This window comes from Dipodomys ordii, unplaced genomic scaffold (assembly GCF_000151885.1).
Source record: "Dipodomys ordii isolate 6190 unplaced genomic scaffold, Dord_2.0 Scaffold49, whole genome shotgun sequence".
Classification (NCBI taxonomy): domain Eukaryota; kingdom Metazoa; phylum Chordata; class Mammalia; order Rodentia; family Heteromyidae; genus Dipodomys; species Dipodomys ordii.
Genome location: NW_012267265.1, coordinates 1995344 through 2015806, shown reverse-complemented (window position 1 = coordinate 2015806; position 20463 = coordinate 1995344). Strand labels below are relative to the sequence as shown.

At 38.2% G+C, this 20463-nt stretch overlaps 1 protein-coding gene across 4 annotated transcripts in view; it reads right to left on the bottom strand.

The window, feature by feature from the left end:
• Slc4a4 (solute carrier family 4 (sodium bicarbonate cotransporter), member 4) overlaps positions 1 to 20463 on the bottom strand; it is a 312953-nt gene that overhangs the window by 177352 nt on the left and 115138 nt on the right. The window lies entirely within an intron of this gene.

The following is a 20463-nucleotide window of genomic DNA, read 5'->3' as shown; positions in this document are numbered from 1 at the left end:
AGTGGCGCTGTGGCTCAAGTGGTAGAGCACTAGCCTTGAGCTGAAGAGCTGAGGGACAGCACCCAGGCCCAGAGTTCAAGCCCCACGACTGGACCAAAAAAAAAAAAAACAGAGTGAATTGATGTGACACTGCAAAAGTCTTCTATCACTATGTCTGGAAGCAATGGAACTAGTAACAGTAAAGAGGGCTGGATCTTTCTCAATAATCACACTTAGAATGAGCATTGTCACAAATAACCTGGACATTATTGCAATTGACAATAACTTATACAGCCAGAGCCACTAGTATGTATCTTCTAGACACTGGAAATCTAGACACAACTTACCTAAACATGTTTTTTGAAAACTGGACAAATAATTCAATATTCATAATTACAGCAATCTCCTCAACCCAGACCCTTGACTAAATGCATGCTGGAAGAAGTGATTTTTAACCTAAGCCTTTTGCCAAGGGAAAAAACTGGACATGGTAATTGGATTTACCCTGTTCTTCAAAAAGGATGCTGATATCACTCTCTTCAATATAATCACCTAACAAGACTATACAGCGATCTGTAACCATGGTGACTGCTTACAGAGCACATGGCTCTTTCTAAAGCAAAAGCTGATCACAGCCTTCAGTAGTATGTGGGCTCCAACTGTTTCCTGGAGTTTAGAAGAATGAGCCTTAGAAAACAGAAATATCCCACAAAATTAATCTTTGAAAGACTGACTTGATGTTTCTCATTAAGAGACACCAGGAATTTCATTTTCTGACTTGAAACAGAAAAACTCTGTGGGTTTTTTTTTCCCCCCTGGCTTTCGTTGGTATCCATACCTCTTCTCAGCAAATAACAGCAGTATCTGTAGCTGAGAACAGAGGAACCAGGATCAGACAGAATAATACACAGAGGGCTGGGAAGGTGGCTCAGTGGTACAGCGCTTGCCTTGCAGGCTCGAGGCCCTGGGTTTGATTCCTCAGCACCACATAAGCAAAAAGAAAAAAAAAAGAAGAATACACAGAGAGGGGAATGAAAGGCAAATTGTCATTTGGAGTCTACACTTGAGTTCAATCCTGGTTCCCCCACCCCCACTTACAGGGAGGCTTCAAAACTACCCTGTCAGAAAAGCAAGGTTACTGGAAAACAACCACCTCAGATTCTCATGCTTCAACATTGGTGACCTTCTTTTCCTTAATGCTAATGATCATTGTGGATTGGCTGGGGGTCTAATCTGTACCTCTGTACTCAACCCAAGACCAACATACATAAGCAGCTTCTCTCTAGAACACTGCTGATAAGGGAGGAAATAGACTAGTGAAGATTGTACTGCCTCTTGAAGCTTCCTCTGGGAAAGAAATCCATCGTATCTATTCACATTTCCTTAGCCAAAACAAGATATGTGGTCACACCTACCTTTGAGGGGACGAGGGAGTAAAGGTGTCGTATGTGTACAGAATTAGAGTACTGATGAATAGCTCTAATGACTATCATCAACACTTAGCCTCACTGAGCCCCACAAGGGAGCCACCCTGCTTACTTAGTAAGAATATTTGCTGGGAATCAGGATGTATAAATTGTAGCTGAAGTAGAGGTCCTCTCCCTGGCTGTGAAACCTCAGTCAATACACACAATGATCTACTCAGCAATATGGGAATCCAATTGTCAAATTCTACTATCATCAGAAGACTTAGAAAAGGCTCAGGGAATTGCTTTCATGAATGGCAACTGCTCTGTACAACTACCTAAAGATAATAAAAATAAAATCTTCAAAACAGGAAGGAAGAAAAAAGCAGCAGGGCTTCCCCATGCTACTAAGGCTGGTATCCTTGGACAATATCAAGAGCAACAATCCAAAAATTATTCCTGGCCTGCTCTTTTTCAGGTGAAGTGTTCATATTTATGAAGCACCTCTTAGTAGACACTCTGTTAGGTCCTGAGTGATAAATCAAAGGTTTTCAAAAAACCAATTTATACACGAAAAGAACAATGATTCATCACCACACAGCAGCTCCCACACCACCACCAAAACCACCAGATAGATAGATAGATACATACATACATATATACATACATACATACATACATAGAAACATACATAGAAACATAGATAGATAAGATACCTGACCCATACAAACATGGAACTATAGGTGAATTTGAGAAACTTACTATCTATCCTTCCAAAAACTTTCATCCTACAATTAAAAAAAAAAAAGAAAGCCAGTGGCTCACACCTATAATCTTAGCTACTCAGGAGGCTGAGATCTGAAGCTCATAGTTGAAAGCCAACCTGGGCAGGAAATTCCATGAGTCTCCTATCTCTAATAAACTACCAGAAAGCTTGAAGTGGAGCTGTGGTTCAAGTAGCAAAAAGAGCTAAGGGCCAGTGCCCAGGTCTTGATTTCAAGCCCTAGGACTGGCACAAAAATAGACAGACAGACAATTAGAAATAAAACTATTACTCGTAAGGTTTGTCTCAAGCTTATGAATATTACACATTAAGGTTAAAGAGATGCTACATACTTTCTTACTTGCTTTCAGATTAAGCTCGTAAGGATGATAAGAAAAGGCCAGGTACTGGGAGCTCACAGTTGTAATCCTTGCTACTCAGGAGACTGAGATCTAACTAAGTATTACAGTTCAAAGCCAGCCCAGGCAGGAAAGTCTGTGAGACTCTTATATCCAGTTAACCAGTAAATGTTCAGAAGTGGAGCTGTGGTCAAAGTGGTAGAGTTCAAGCTTTGAGTTGAAAAAGCTAAGGGACTGGGAAAAAACTATGATGAGAAAAGATACTCTCCATAACAACATAGTGGTAACAAAGGATACAGCAATGACAAATAATTTAACCGCAGCCAGAATCATATAGATTAACTGGTCCAGTCCAACCTAGCACCAGATGAATGTGATGTGGTTCAGAAGCTAGACACTTGGCTAGCAATAAATGAAACATACTCATATTACGATGTAATGATAATAACGATGGGAAGGGGTTATAAGAGCCTAAATGAGGGAGAGGCTCTTTGGCAAAATGTGAAGAAAGAAGAAAGAGAAATTTTTATTTTAAAAAGCCTCCTGAAGGAAAGAGCTTTCAATGACTGCTGGAAGAGCATGAATGAATGATGGATTGAAAAACTTGGAGTCCAAGTACAGCAGAATATATATTGCCTGTACATGAGTGGTAATATCAAAAGATGGTGTAGGAAAACAACACACAACTAGTTCAGAAGCACCCACGCAGGCTGAAGAACGTGGGTTTGATCTTACAAATATAAGTCAGTCTGAAGAATGTGAGGTTTGACTTAAAATTGATGAAGCATTCACTAAGGTTTTTAAAGATAGAGTTATGTGTTAATATCTATAACTTAGATATGTTCTTATAACAATTGAAAGGGATGGATTCTAAGTAAGACTAGAGGAGAAGAAAGGAAGAGGTTTTTGAAATCACCCACAAAGAGGTAAGGACCTAAAGTAGAATACCTAAAATATGCCAAGAGAATCTTCAAAACTATGACTTTTTCCCTCTGTGGTAAACTGAATATTTATGTTGTTCAACATTGTTCTAGCTATTCAGGTTCTACTCTTAATGCATGGTCCAGTTCTGCTAAAGGGGTGTCTCTCTTTCTCTGTCTCTCTCTCTCTGTCTGTCTGTCTATCTGTCTCTCCCTCTCTCTCTCATCATAGAGAAGCAGAGGAAGCATAAGAAGTGTACAGTAATGCAAGACAAATTAACAGGAACAGAACTGATATCTGAATTACTAGAACAACTATAAACATCAAACCATTTACCTTACCACAGAAAGCCTTATTTTTGAAAATTCTGCCAGCAATTCTCATCAAAGTAAAATTTTACCATTTGCTGCCAAGAAGAAAATTTCATTATTAACTTTGAAATTGATATCCATAGCTAAAGTATTGCTTTTGATTTGCCTCCCATCCCTTTCACCCATATGCACACAGGCATACTAATTCAAGTAGTTAAGTCTTCAGTTGTCTCCAATAATTAAATCCAGATATTATTTGGTCTAATAAGAGTAATCTATCTATCTATCTATCTATCTATCTATCTATCAGACACTCCATCCCCATCAGCTTCAAATTAATCTAGTCTATCTCAGAAGTCCTCTCTCAAACCACAGTTCCACTGATTCTTAAACTGAACACCCCAACCCTCCTTCGCCATGAATAAACCTTTATCGCACATTTATAAGGATACACAAGAAGAAAATTTGCTGCATACTGGCTCTGCATAGCTTCATAAAGCTTTCACCCTTGCCAAAAAATATATTCTACAAAGCCAAGGCTCCAATTCCCATTTCAAGTGGGTAGGAGCCATTAGGACTGCCCACCACGTATGTCTGAATCATGATCGCCCTTGGTACTTTACAAAGTAAGCATCCTCTGTCCCTGGGTGTGGAGACATGACTATGTTAAATGAAATATACAGGACACTGACATGTATCATTTCTAGGTACAAGCTTAAGAGGAAGCCTGTGCTTCACCCTGACTCTTGTCCACTGCTACAATGATAGTGGAAGGTGATACTATAGCTGACCCCAAATTCAGACAATGGTAAAGAGCTGCTGAAATATACTGTTAGGAAGCACAGTAATGTAATGCAACTCTAACAGTAACTCAACTGTACATCATTGTATTTGGGCTTTGAATGCCAGGCTCAAGGGTTCAATTCACTGACCTACCACTGAACATTACCATGGGAGGAGATAACTTACCACCTAGCTATATGATAGATTAACTGGAAGGCAAGGTATAAGATGCATCTGCTTATGCCTAACTACAGGCAATGATCCTAGACAACAGGCTGAGCAAGAGAAAGCAAAAACCTAAACAAAAGTAATGGCAGCCATCGCTGGTGGTTCACTCCTGTAATCTTAGGTACTAGTAAGGCTGAACTATGAAGAATCAAAGTTCAAAGCCAGTCCAGGCAAGAAAGTCCATGAGATCATCTCCAATTAACCAATAAAAATCTGGAAGTAGAACACCAGCCTTGATCAAAAAAGTTAAAGTATAGTGCCCTAGTCTTTCATTTAGGCCACAGTGTTCTCTCTCTCTCTCTCTCTCTCTCTTTCTTCCCCCCCCCTCTCACACACACACACAGACTAGAAAGGGGACAAAGACAAGCAACATCACTAAAATAACACTGAACTGATTTAGTAATCTACTTCAGGTGGAGGAAAGTGTACAGTCAAATTTGGCTCCAAGATTCTAAGTCTAAAAGAAAGTAGGAAGAAATAAGGAATAGACAAGTCAGGAAAAGTGATGAAAGGAAGAGTTAAATTATAAACACATTAGACATATCAACATTTTGTCAAGTACCAGTTTGAATTCTCACAAACTGAAACTCCTCTGGTTGGCAAAAGAAAAAAGAAGTTCAGAAAAGAAAATCCTCTATAATTTCAGCAAATTCAACTTTTCCCTAAGTCCGTGCCCTTTGAAATCTCCACTAAGTAGTCAGTATTCTGAAATAAAATTAAATTTCTAAGTTTTTCTTCATTCTCATCTCCCTTCTATAAACTGCTTAAAATCAAAATATATTTTAGTTTATTAAATAATAACTCACAAGGCCTCTTTCTGAACTCAGAATAAAGAAATAATTCCTTTAAAAAAACAAAGGTCAGATTACCTGTATTTTAAGAACTTGTAACTTGTTCTTGTATACTACATGTTTTCCAATGTCTATACTAACCAAAAAAAAATTTTTAAGATACATCAGATTGATGAAAGAAGCTTTTTAAATTTATGATAATAAACAGCTACAGTGAAGGAACTTTTAAAGTCATACTTGGATTTTCTTTGGCTTTTAAATGCCAAAAATAAGAATAAAATCAACCAAAGGACCTAAAAGTGGTGGTAGATGTCTATAATCCCAATGCATGGAAAGCTGAGGAAGGAAAATCAGAAGTTCAAGTCCAGGCTGGGCTATAAAGTGAGACCCTGTCTAAAAAAAAACTAAAACACAGAGAACAACAAAAACCCCACTAAAAACTTAGTTCTTTTAAGTTTTAGTGATAACTATGCAACCTGATTTAAAGGTGAAGCAAGAATCTAAAGGCAAACCACTGTGGTTTCATTTGGGGAGAGGAGAGGCAGTCTTAACTAATAATTATACTTAGGACAGTAATAAAAATACATAGTGGGTAAGTAACTAAAAGGCAAAGCACCGAACTGGACCAGGTCCTTGTCTGTGGATATACAAACTAGCCAGACAGACCAGGACAAAGCAAAGTGAGGCCAGACACCAGGAATGTGCAGACCATGGCAGGAAAAGCTCTGAGCCTCACTTTCTTCTTTGAACCTCAGACCTGAGAGTATGAAGCAGCTGATCTCCACCGCCACTAACTGTAACAGGACAAGTGTTTTCGAAGGGTTCAAATGATGCTGGCTGTTAGATGTCAAACTGAATTCACAGATAAGCGTTCAGAGTGAAGAGCCACTCCGGATCTACAAAGAGAGGTTATGTTCTTAGGCTCTATAATGGCAAAGCATTTAGGTTGGTATTAACTTGTCCTGAAAAGTGGAGACGAAAGCTTCTCTGTTGTTCTCAGTGGCCCTGGCTGGTTTCAGACCTGCCTGTGAGATCTGTGTGAGGATATCATTTCTGGTTTTGTTCCAACTTGTAATTCAATACGGTACAGCATCTGGGCAGAGCTCTGAGCTCACATCTGCCTCAGGTGACAACTAAGATAAGAAGCACACAATGTGAAATGATGAGAGCTTACGCCCCAAAAGTACCTTTTCAAAGCAGCTTTTTAAAGATAGCTACTTTAAGGTACAGAAAATAGCTTGCTAAGAATATTGAAAGATTAATAGAATAGTATTGCACATCTGTTTTTTAACTGATTTTTTTGGCCGTGTTTTAAAAAGTAATACTGTGTTAGCTACTAGAAGAATTGAGAATCAGATTTACTAGATCACTAATATGAAGAAAAATTTCTTATATGTAAACACTCTTTACTTCTGGTGAATGGTTTCCCGTGGCCAAGATGGTCTCCAGTAAAACCCGGGTTTTGTTGTTGTCATTGTTGTTGTTGTAATGAAATTATGAGTACTAAGAATTATTTCAGAAGCCAGGTGCTAGTAGCTTATGCCTGTAATGCTAGTGACTCAGGAGGCTAAGATCCAAGGATCAAGGTTCAAAGACAGCTCAGGAAGAAAAATTCTCGAGACTCTTATCTCCAAATAACCTGCAAAAAGCCAGAAACAGAAGTATAGCTCAAGTAATAGAGCACCAGCCTTGAGCAAAAAAGCCAGAGGGAATGTAAATGCCTGAGTTCAAGCCCCAATACCAACAAATGTACACACAAAAATTATTTCACAACATGAAAACTATACAACATCCATGTTTGAAGTATCTCCTTCACACTAGAGAAGACATGTAAGCCTGAGACACAACTCCTGGAACATTTTATATGTAGATGAAGTGAAAAATCTACGGATGAGACATAAACCATAAAATATAAATCTCCAACTGTGAGGCATGGACAATAGAAGCTATGGTACTTTAACACTTGAAAGATCTTTGGTGCTATAAAAGAATAAGGTTACGAAGAAATGGAACTTCATTCGCGTTTTGAGTAGATTTCTTATAAAGGCAGTTGTGGGTGGTCAGGAAATCAACTAAAGCTTAAGGGTAAGGCACTTTAGAAGACAAAAGGAAAAGGAAAAACAGATTCGAAGAGGAATTCATGAAAATGAGAGAGGGGAGGTAGGTGAAAACAACAGGACCTAACACTGATGTGTATACTTTAATCAATTTATCTTTTATTTATTTTTTTGTGCCAGCCTGGGACTTGAACTCAAAGCCAGGACACTTTCCCTGAGCTTTTTCACTCAAGGCTAGTACTCTACCACTTGAGCCACAACTCTACTTCCTGCTTCTTGATGGTTAATTGGGCTTAAGAGTCTCACAGACTTTCCTGCTCAGGCCAGCTTTGAGCCACTGGCACAAGGCTCAATGAATATCTTATACTGACTTTGTTGAATAGAGTAAATACTTGGGAGTCCTAGAGTACGTGACACCGATTATACATTAAGGATAACCGTTTAGAGAGAGAGAGAGAGAGAGAGAATACAACATGAATAGATGATGAGAAAGTGTTCTTAGAAGGATTAACACAGAGTGTAGTCTGAGTCTGACTTCCAAATGGTTTCCATCTTTTCTCATCATCTACAAACTCATCATAGTTATCAATTTTCTTGATGCTTTACCCACAGAAATCATTTGAATATCTGACATAGAATGCATAAAACTTTAAAAGAACAGAAACAGTATAATTTCTTGAGCAATTCCTGTAAACACGAATAGCATAAGTGTTATTAATTATATAGGTTGAAATTAATTCACTTTCATAGATGAGAAACCCAAATTTATAGTAGCAGCAATTTGCCTGAAGTCATGAAACCAGGAATGCCAGGTCTAAGACTAAACCCAATCCTTCCTGAGCTGCTTCCCTGAATTAATTTTTCCCCAATAGGCATCACTGAGAAATATATTAATTTATTAGAAAGAATACATGATTCTTCTAGAAACATTATGTGAGTACTGAAACCTCAAAGGGAATGGGGGTTCAAAGCATTTTGGCAATCTGACCATGTGCTACAGTGAGATTTCCTATAGTTTAACTTAAATAAGACACCACTCATGTTATAAAGTTCAAGTCTCATCCTAGACCTTTATAAATTTCACTGATTTTGGAAAAAAAAATCTCATCTCTTCATGTGCATAGTACAGATGGTGATAATGACAACTGCATGGTGTTGCTCAGAAAATTAAATGGTATCACATAAAGTAGTTAGCCTGCATTTGTGAGAAGTAATGAAAATCAATGAATTAATGCTTGTTAATTTTATTGCTATTCAAGAAGAATTCCTATTCAATTTTATTAGACCTATTCTATAGCAAAGTTAATAGTTCCATAGTGGGCTTTACCTTAATTCTCCCATTACAAAAATCATACTTTTCCTTTAAGATGTAAGCCAAAATCATATGCTTGAAAAGTCTTTTCTAATATCACCACTCACAAGCCAAGGTATTTCCAAAACACCTTGTGTGTGTGTGAGAGATAGAGAGAGAGAGCTCTCATAAATTTCACTTATTTTGAACAACTGATATCCATTTCTATGCTGTCTCCCTCATTAGAAAGGAAACCCTCTGAATTCAGACACTCATCTGAACTTGTACAAGGGCAGATGTAACATTTATTGATGTTTCTAAGAAACATAAAGATTACTAAAAACTTAAAGTTGATACCTAAAGTTGAGGCCTTATTGAGGTGGCCATCCTCACAATCGTCTGAAGAGACAAGGAAGGATCACCATGACTAACCTGAGCTTCTGAGAAGTGCCACAGAGAAGGAAAGCTGCCAGGGCCAGCCACAACCCATATTCTCAGTCTTCCTACTGCCTTACCAACTTGCATCCAGGCCAGCAGATCACCCAGAAAATTCTGTACTTCTGAGAGATGAAGAACCCATAAGACTCGCCTTTTCCGACATTAAGGCTGCCCTCCACTCAGGAACCATGAACCCAAATCACGTCCTGCCCTCCCGCGCCCACCATCCTTGCCCCCTTCCCAGCCATTGACTTACTTAGCCATCCCTCGCTGGGAGTGCGCCGCACTCGGGGGTCATCGTCCAACGTGCAATTTGCTAGGCAGGGCACTGAGTTCTCAAGCGGGCTGCGGGCTTTAGTGTCAGAAGCAGAAGACAGGAGGAGGAGGAGGACACATGAGCAGCCACAGCAAGGATGAGGATGGAAGCATTAATTAAGAAGAAAAAAAATACTAAAGCAAATCACACAAGCGGGTTAAAGAAGAACAATGACAAATTACAATGAAACACCCCCCCTCCCATAACCCTGCATCCCAACACAGAATGAAAAAGTCTGTGAAAAACAGACATTACATTCAATCATTAGAGTTCCCCAAATACCAGTGGATGATCCACCCTGTAGTGCACATACAAGAAAACATGGACTGCATCCAGAAGAAAGGTTTACATAATGAACAGCAATCTCAAGATGTAAGATCAAGACTGTTAATAATTTTGCACCACATTAGCACACAGAATGAAAGTGACATACATATTTGTGAAGCTCAGGGGATGCAGTAGTATATGAGTAAGCAGCTTTTGGATGGTCTACCCAACAGGCCCTTCTATGGATCTTGCATACAAATGCAGGAAGCAACATTTCAGACCTCTATGTCTGAAATATTTTCCCTGATGAGTACAGAGTTGGCTTTCAATGTTCTTTGCCTTGTAGCCCTCTAATGACAGGACACTGGGATACAGCTAAATAAGTACCTTCATACAAACCCATTAACCAGTGCAATGTTAGTCTTCCTTTTCTGGTGCCTCTTCATACTTATTTCAACTGTGATTTTAGAATAGGTAGTACCCTTTCCCCTTGAATAGAAACCACAGTTGAAATAAACAGAAACCCGCTGAGGATAGAGACTCACCTGAATATACAGTGCCCATACAATAGCTGGTGTCTATAAGAGGCATAGAGATTACTAATACAGCTTCCTAAAAACTAAAGTTGATACCAAGAGAAGCCCTGGAAGAATGTTGTACAACAAACACCATCTCAGGATGAACAAAAACTTGTCCCATTAAGTCAAGTATGAAGACATCTTTCCAGCAAAGTGATGCATCTATGTATGCAAATCTTGAACAAGCAAGTAATGATGCAAGACATCATGATATGGCTCCTCCCGACACAATGACAAACTAGGTCTGGTCTTCCTCAGGATGGTTCTATTTGGGCTCTGGATTTCATGTCATGTGCTTTGCTATTCTCACCAAGAACCATACTTCAAGGTGGGTGAAAAAGAATGGACAGCTAATAATCCTTTAGAATGAAATAGTTGTCAAAAGCACAGAACCAGCAGACTACATGCAATTAGACTTGAGAGTTTTTTCCTTAATTGTACAAATAGTCATTACAAGATCTAGGCAATAAACCAACCATGTCCAATCAAAAGCAAAATTAATCTGCTCACATAATTGTGCAAAAGACAGGGCAAGCAAATGGTCTTTTTAAAAGTCTACCAGTGACTTGAGAGGTCAAGTTTTAAATCGAATCATTTACAAATTAATGTAAGTTTATGGCCAAATTTGGGCATTCAGTACATTATAAAATCCAGAAACATTTTTGTCAATTTATCTGTCTGGGTTTAAAAGCTGTAAATAAAGCCAGGACTTGTGAGTGAGCCATCTGTGCCAGCACCTGTTTGAAGCAAATATGATGTCTTCTCTTTGCAATCTGAATTTTTAATTGTTTCCCATAATTGAACTTCTTTGCAAGTTTTTATGGCACTAAGAAAAATGAAAAAAGGCAATGAACCAGTTGAGATTATTCCAAAATTGCTTTTGTCAAGAAGGAAGCATTTAGAAATGTATGTTATCATAGTGAACAGGTCTCATTTCCTAATCTCCTTTGTCAACTTGAAGGACCAATATTCCTGAAGGCTTGAGGACCTGCTGAGATGCATTATTACAGACACTAATGCAAAGTAAACTCAGAAGAACCTTTGTGCTCCTTTAGCTTCTAATGAGAATGCAGACACCCAGACTTAAAAGCACTGTGGCCATGCCTTGTTCCTAGAATGAGTACAGGTGGCCAGCAGCTTCTTCAGAACTCAGATGCTGACAACTAACTTTCCCCAACCCCTTCAATCCCCTCAACATGTCAGTATGAGACTTACTAGAACCTACAGCTGCAAACTCCTTTTCACATACACTGCCTGCACTGGTACTGAGCCTCCATATCTAGGGGAAAGTGGAATGGAGCCTGGCACATACAAACCAGCAAAGAACCTGGCGCAAGACAAGCATGAAAATGGAACTGCCCATAGAGACTTGGCACCTGTGTGTTAGCAAAGCCTGACTAGAGCCATCTGGCTGCTTACCCTCATGAAAATCGGGAGGCTCACAGCATCCATTACTTATATTGGCAAATTACAGCATTTTGATTTGCTGGAGCCTCTGTGTTCTGCAATGGAAGAGATGCAAACTCTGTAACCCTCTAGTGTTGTTTACTTCTCCTCATAATTCATTCCAAAGATGAAATTCTGAAAAACTCCCAAAGCTAGAACTGAAGTTTCTACGAGGAGATGGAAATGATACCTTATGTATACCATCTCCAATGCTTTCACGGAACTACTTCTCCACTTGAGCTACAAAATAAGCAACTCAACTTGCTACTGTCTTACCTATTTTAAGTCATTTTTGCCTGACTTCAGGCATAAACAAGGTAAAAACTAGCTTATGGGGCTTGATGGGGAAAAATATGGCTCTAAAGACTTTTGAGTGACAGTTTCCAATACCTAGATTATAGAAGTTGTTGAAAAGGGTAAATAGATTTTAATGGTTCATATTCCCCATGGGAATCAGCTTGCCCCAAGCCAGGGGCAAGTTCCACTGGAATTCTTTTTGGAGTGCAATGGTGAATAATTAAATAATTATTGAGCACCTAATTGTGTTTGTTTTTCACTTTAATTTACCCAAGAAATTTAGTGCAAGATTATAGCTATATTTCAACTTTAAACACATAAGACATGTTGCCCAGAAATTTCCTCTTGGAAATCCAGTAAAGGCATTCAACTATCTTCTATATCCTCCATGTCTGATGCATATTCTTGTCTAGATAATGGCACCAGTGCCCGTCAACATCACATGATGACACAAAGTAAGAGGAGGTCTGAATTCATTAGTATGTGATAAATAAGTTATCCATGAGGAAGCTTATTGTCCTTGTACCTGAACTGGCATATTGTTACTGAGCATGATATGTCCCTCCATTTAATATACATTTTTTACATTTTTTGAGTATCAAGATTATCACTTGCAAATGGAGATATTAGAGACATTTGAAGCACCACTGAGAGCAATGGCTCATATATAATAGGTGCTAAAAACTGGGAGGTATTATTGTTGCTACTGCTGTTGATATCATCAATGGAATGATGCTTACCTTGTTCAGCATCTGAAGGGTGTTGAAAAACACTACGTATCTTTAGTCTAATTTAAATTCAGCTTTAAGATCTGAAATGAGTATAAGGAAGAGGTGTTTGCATGTCCATGTTTGTTGCAGCACTATTCACAAAAGCCAAGATATGGAATTAAATGCCAATCAACCAATAAATAGATTTGGAAAATGTGGTATGTGTACACACATGCAAACACCACACACACACACAAGCTAAAAATAACACTATTGGAGTCCAATAAAGAGGACAATTATGCCTGTGATAACATGGACAAACATTGAGATCATAATGCTAAAATCAAATTGGACAGATACAGACAAACAAATAACATGTCTCACTTTTATGTGAATTCTAAAACAACAGAGCTCATAAAAGCCCAAAGAGAAATACTGGTTATACCAGAGGATAGAAAGACACTGATCAAATGACATGCTGTTTCAGTGAAAAGCGGGAATAAACGATAATTATTTAAGGTAACTAGCCTGATTGAACTGCTCTACATTGTATACATGTATCAACGCATCATTCTGCATTACATAAATAAATTTGTCAAATCCAACAAAAAATACACTTTGAACTCATACACTATTTTTAAGAAACTTGCTTCACAATCCATGAAAGGCCTCCTCTTTGACATTTGTATTTGTACTGAAACAGGGTTTGCATGGGTGGACTTTGTCTCCCCCTCTAACTTTTGAGGGGTCATAGTGAACAGCCCACACCTTATCTATGTCTTACCTTCCCTTCTCACATTTCCTTATCCTCCCTCCTTTTTCCTCCATTTTTCTTCTGCAGAGACCAGATATGGTCCCAGATATAAACCTACTCCTCCATCTGCTGTCAGAGCAAGAAGAGGCTAGGAGAACAAGACTCTACCAACACTCTCCTGTTTTGGAAGATTTCTCAGGGTTGGCAGCAGCAAGTCATTCAGTGTTCCTTAAATACATGGCTTTTCCTGGAGAGGGTAAAGGAAGAAGTGAGTACTCATCTGTGGTAGGCTAACCCAAAAAGAATCACTCCAGTTCTCTTCGTACATCACAGACCCTGGCTATATAAACGAGACCATTAGTAAAGTTTAAAAAGAAGTTCATTTCGTGGTAACATCTGTTAAGCATGTATTGTTTATTGGTGGCAAAGACGTGTCGATGCTCACAGACAGATCAGCATTCATACTCTAAATTGAAAATACTATAAAGCCTATGAATGACAGCTTGTTATGTATTATTATTTGGCAACTGTGAAGCTGATAAAGTAACACTGTTTTAAAAATAAAACTCCAAGAATGTTTTCAGATTAGAGTGAAGGGGGTGAAGTAATGAGAAACATAGGGAAAAAGAAAATATGAAATAAGAGCAGAAAATTAAATTTCTGCCCTCAATTTAAAATTTGAAAGTCATTAAGGTTGTCTCTTAATATTATTCTTATTCATAGCTGTTCCTGACAACAGTATCTCATGTAGTTATTATTTTCACAAATCTCATTTACTGTTGGTTACATATACAATTAACACATGACTATCCTTATTTTACAAAATATAGAAAGACTCAAAAGAAGACTTACATAAATTTCTCAAATTATGTTGTTGTGGACATCAGTGACTTACACATGTAATACCAGCTCCTCAGGAGGCTGAGGTCTGAAGCTTGAAATGTGAAGCCAGCCTTGACAGAAAATTCTGAAAGATTCTATCTCCAGTTAACCAGAAAAATGCTAGATGGATGTGTGGTTCAAGTGTTAGAGAACCTACCATGAGCATGAAAGCCAAATAAAAGCTAGAGGCCCTGAGTTCAAGCCTCAGTACCACCATTTAAAAAAATAACCCTGCTGCTTCTAAATATTAGAAAAGAGGGCATCTTGTCTTCAAGATGTGAAGAAGGCTTTAATGTGAAAACCTGAAGCCAAAGTCTTCATTGCTGTGGAGAGCAGGGTAGATTAGCAAATTCTAGATGGAATGTCCCCCTGGAGAAAAATAAATTATTGTTTACTTAAAGATTTGAACTTTATACATTTGGAAGGTCAGTCATTGCCTGGGGCAAAGAAAGAAAATTAAGAATGGTGCAGGATGGATGGATATAATATTAACCACAAACAGCTCCTATTACTAAAGGATAATTTAATTCAGGCATTGTGCTAGAAACAATCCATAGATTAGTTGTTATACTCTAAGATTGGGAAGGGCTTGGCCATTCACTGGATATTGGCCAGGAAAGTCATCTGTGCTGTACAAATGCATAGAGAATGAGAGTCTAGAACAAAACAGATGGAAGGGGCTCCAAAGTTTTGGAAAGCACTGACTGCATGCAGAAAGGTACCTGGGAAGATGACTGTCATCGTCATTGGATATGGGCTGCAAGATACTACCTGACTCCCAGCAGAATGAGAGATACATGAAGGCCTGGATCAGAGGAATAGAGCCTGTGAGGAAAGTTAGAGAAATGTTTGCCCTTTCAAGGGCCATGTCTGAATTCAAGAGTGAAAAGTAGAGCAATTCAGCCAGAGACAACTAGCAAGTTGGAATCCAAAGCCCAGCACAAACCAAAGAACTGCGTGCGAATGGAACTGAGATAGCTGTCAACTCTGGCAGTGGTCCTACCTCACCCAACACATGCCAGGGTCCAGACAGCTTCATCTAATATGAAGACCAAATAGTTTGACTAGGTCAAAACTCAAATCCGATTCAAAGCAACAAGTGCCTAACTAATGAAGAATTATTACTAACCCACAAACAAAACCTTCTTTTCTTTTCTTTTTTTTTTTTTGTCAGTTGTGGAGTTTGAACTCTGGACCTGGGCGCTGTCCCTCAGCTCTTCAGCTCAAGGCTAGCGCTCTACCACTTGAGCCACAGCGCCACTTCAGTTTTCTGGTGGTTTACTAAAATTAGAGTCTCACGGACTTTCCTGCCCAGGCTGGCTTTGAACTGTAATCCTCAGATCTCAGGCTTCTGAGTAGCTAGGATTACAGGCATGAGCCTCCAGTGCCTGACCTTATTTTCTTTTCATTGTATTCTCTACCTTGCTAACTATGTCTATGTTCAAAGCAGCTACGTAGCAGCATCCTGCCCAACAGGGAGGATGTGCCCAGGAGAAAATGGGAGCAACAAGTCCTGGCAGCAAGTAAAGTACATGCCTTATGCATGAGAGTAGAAAGGGGAGAAAATGTGGTGAACTGAGGACAAAACCTTGGGTTGTAATCAGGAGCAGTGTGTGAGTCCCTATAAAAATAGAGGCCCTAAGACACCTTAACAAGCTGGTTACTGCACAGCCAGCTGCCACCCCCCACAACTCCATCATTATTTGTAAGTCTTAGATTTCAACTAAGATTTAGATGAAAACTTAAGGGACAGACTATTGTACCAAAAAGGTTGTAATGAGAAAGGGCCTCCAGCCTTCCTATTGCTAAAAGGTACCAATATCCCTTACCATAAGACAGAAGAAAGAAAGCAGGACTATATCCATGAGCTTCTCCTAAATAGTAAGTGACAAGGAAAACAATCCAGAAAATACTCCACTGGTAGGAGATTTTTTCTTCCTTAATTGTGATTAAACATATTGTACCAAGTTAAGTAACGTTCGTTGAATGATTCATTATTTCTATTGGATATTTCATTACCCTTGCAATTTTTGTTGGGAAAAATAGAAATAACTTTCCACTCATGAAAAATTAGATCATTCTCGGTGCTGATGGCTCATACCTCTAATCGTAGCTACTCAAGAGGCTGAGAATTGCAGTTCAAAGCCAGCCCAGGCAGAAAAGTCTGTGAGACTCTTATGTCCAATTGAGCAGCAAAAAAAGCTGAAAGTGGTAGCAATTGTATGTGTGCCTTTGTTTCATAATTTGTAACAAAGCCATATAGACATGCAAACAGCAAATCCTCTACAACCTAGAACTCATTGTTGAATATGAGTTTGGCACATGTAAGAAAGAATATGATTCTTACAATAGTTGGCAATGGTGGGGGTATTGTCAACTCATGCAAGTTGGCTCTGAGAATAAAGTTGATGTAAAAGCTAAAAAAAAAAAAGCTGGAAGTGAAGGTGTCTCAAATGATATAGCAGAAAACTTGAGAGAAAATCCAAGAGACAGTGCAAGGCTCTGAGTATGAGAGGCAAGGAGAGGCAAGGAGAGGTGAGGAAGAGAGACTGAAAGAGAAAGAGAAACTGAAACAGAAAGGGAGAGAAAGAAAAAAGAATGAAAGAGTGAAAGGAAGGAAGGAAGGAAGGAAGGAAGGAAGGGAGAAAGAAAGAGAAAGACAAAGAGAGAGAAAGGGGAAAGGGAAAGGAAGAAGAATGAGATCATGAAATTGGACTGGTGAAAAGGGAAGTTGATAGCACAGGTCTAACTGGATTACCAAAGCTGCTCTGACCCAATGAATCTATGCTTCCATACGATGAAGGGTAAAAAGAACTAACCTTTATAATAGAATTGAGAAAGAAATGGAAAAACCAAGAATAAAGGAAAAAACTGATAATGGTTTACCCAAATTCTGATAAATGTAGTGATAGCAGAACACTAGAATTAAGCATTTAACTCAGGTCCCGGTCTTCTTTTGTAGTGAAAAAATGATATGTTTTCCTTTGATATTTTTAATTCAAATCATGATTTTTAAAGCATGTTTATTAATTAACCTCATAAAATCTTATAAAATCTTTATTGAATAATGACCAATTAAGTATAAACTTTACTTTTACTTTCTAATGCAATTAATTGATTTGAAAGATGTTACCAAGTGTCCCCATGCTGGATTAATACTCTTTCATAATAAATTAAAATAATAAAGAACTATTACTTAAGTATCTCAGACAAAATCCAGTACCAGGAAAATTCAATACCAAAGGAATCTAAAACCCCGTTCATTCTTCATGCACCACTAACTCAACCGAAGTACCTCTATTAATGTATCGTGAAATTTCCCTAAAATTTAGTGTCTGGCAGACATGACCATCAGAATTCAGAGTTTTCTGAGGTATGTAGCAATTCACAATAATACACACAGTGAAAGCTATGTTTATTCCCATGATTCTGTCTGGAGCAATTACAAATAAAATTTGGTTTTAGTAGTTACAGACATGGTGGTATATACCTGTAAACTCAAGCACTTACAAGGCTGATTCGGGAAGAGCACAGATTCCAGAACAATTGTCATAAAATAAGAAACAGTGAATTGGGGTATTTATTGCCTTCATATTTAATATAGTCATTTACATAATATGGTTACATAATTTAATTCTTAGTAGTAGCAGTAGGTAATAAATGGCTACCAATATCTCTGATAGCAACTGGCTCTTAGGAAGGGATAAGTGCTACCGCCTGGAAAAAGTAAGTCCACAAATTTTAGCCATTTATTAACATGGTTGCTTGTGTAACTAAAGCTGGCAATGTTACTTTTACTTTTTTAATACATTTTTTGTTGTAAAAAAAACTGTACAGTTACACCTTTTTATGTTTTATTTTGGTGGTTCTGGGGCTCAAATTCTGGATATGGGCACTGTCCCTGGGCTCTGTTTTGTTCAAGGCTAGCTCTCTACCACAGTGCCACTTCTGACAGTTCTGTGATTAACTGGAGATAAGAGTCTCACAGGGACTTTTCTGCCTGGGCTGGCTTCAAACCTCAATCCTCAGATCTCAGCCTCCTCAGCAGCTAGCATTGAAGGCATGAGCCACATGTGCTCGGCTACTGGGTCCATTTTTTTAGTCTATTATATAAGACCAAGGTAATTTAAATTTATCTAGGTTGTCCATGAAAATATTAGAATCTGGTTTCCACAACAGTAGACATAGGATCTTGGTTTGTTAAAATAGTAGTAATAGTTATATAATTCTTTTAAGAAATTTAATCTGAGAACATCTCATAGTTGGTAGAGATATTGAGTGATTAAACTCTAAGACATAAGGGTAACTGTGTAAACTTGTCAGTTTAGAAAGCCAAAAATGTGCTATCTTATAATCTGCAATAATGTACCTTGGAGGCACATGAAAATCATTTCTAAAGGATCTCTCAAAAACAAACCTTGCCTGTGATATTTAAAGAGAGCTTGGTATCACAAGGGCCAATAATAACATGTTTAAAAAGAAAACTAATCACATCCCATGCTTTAGGGTGTAAGCTCATCATTTAAAGAGCTGAAAAGAACTGCTTGTCTTTCCTATTTGCTTTCTGTCCAGTATACACAGCATTTCATGAGTGAAAAGGAGAATAACAAGGGCAATTTCAAGTTTCCTCCGAAGTACAGATATCCATTGAGAGAATGGAAGATTGAATGATGAGCAATAGCAACACGTTCTTAGTGTTCCACAGCCAGATTTTTTCCTCCAAATGCACAAGCTACTGGACTCTGACATTCATCTATTCCCAATCTCTCATTTCCTTCCAGCTCATGGAAATGTACCCACCATTCTAGTAGAAAGCATTCTGCCTGCCGACTATAGTCACTATCTGCAAATATAGCAACACGGGAAAATAGTGCATTTATTTACTCCTTTCTGCTACCAACAACTCCGTGATTTGAAACAAAACAAAAATTTCCAATTCTTGAAACTTAATTTAATATAATAAAGAAGATCACGTAAGGTGCATAGGAGAGGCTGCCATAATTTCAAAATTATATGAGTTGTTTAAAATGAAATACTGATAACTTTATTTTTTCCATTAAACAACTTTTCTTTTCAAAAATGCAATTCAAAAACAAAGAATTAAAAGGAGGTACACAAAACCATTTCCAAGCTGGATACTAATGGTGCAAGCCTGTAATTCTAGTTACTCAGGAGGTTAGATCTAAGAATCGCAGCTCAAAGCCAGTCCAGGCAGAAAAGTCCATGCAGCTCTTATCTCCAATTAACAACAAAACAAAATCATGAGTGGAGCTGTGGCTCACGTGGTAGAGTGACAGCCTTGAGCCAAGAGAGAGTGCAAGGCCCTGAGTTCAAGCCCCAGTTCTGGCAAAAAAAAAAATAAGATCTCCAACAATATGTAGGTATTAGTAGAACCATCCAACTGTACTAGGAATGCTCTTTTTTATGAATGTATCTTATAAAAGCATTTATATTCTAATTATTTTTGTGACCAGTACTGCTTTTAAAAAATAACAGAAAATGTGCTTACAGTAAACTCTTCCATTTTCTTTACTATTGTTAGAAAATCATGTTTCTGGAAGCAAGTGTCTGAGTTGGAATTCTGTTTATACAGTTCATTTTTTCACAACACCTTGTGTGTTATTCTTAAGTGTAGCTACAGGCAATGGATTAGAATCTCAAGTCTAGACTCAAGTCTAGATCTAATTCTGCTAACCCAAAGCTTTTCACACCTTTATTTCCTATACTTCATGGACACTTACTGCTCCCTTCTCATTTCACCAAAGCATAAAATCTACAAGAAAGGAAGAAAGAAAGCAAGAAAGAAAAAGAAAGGAAGGAAGGAAGGAAGAAAGGAAGGAAGGAAGGAAGGAAGGAAGGAAGGAAGGAAGGAAGGAAGGAAGGAAG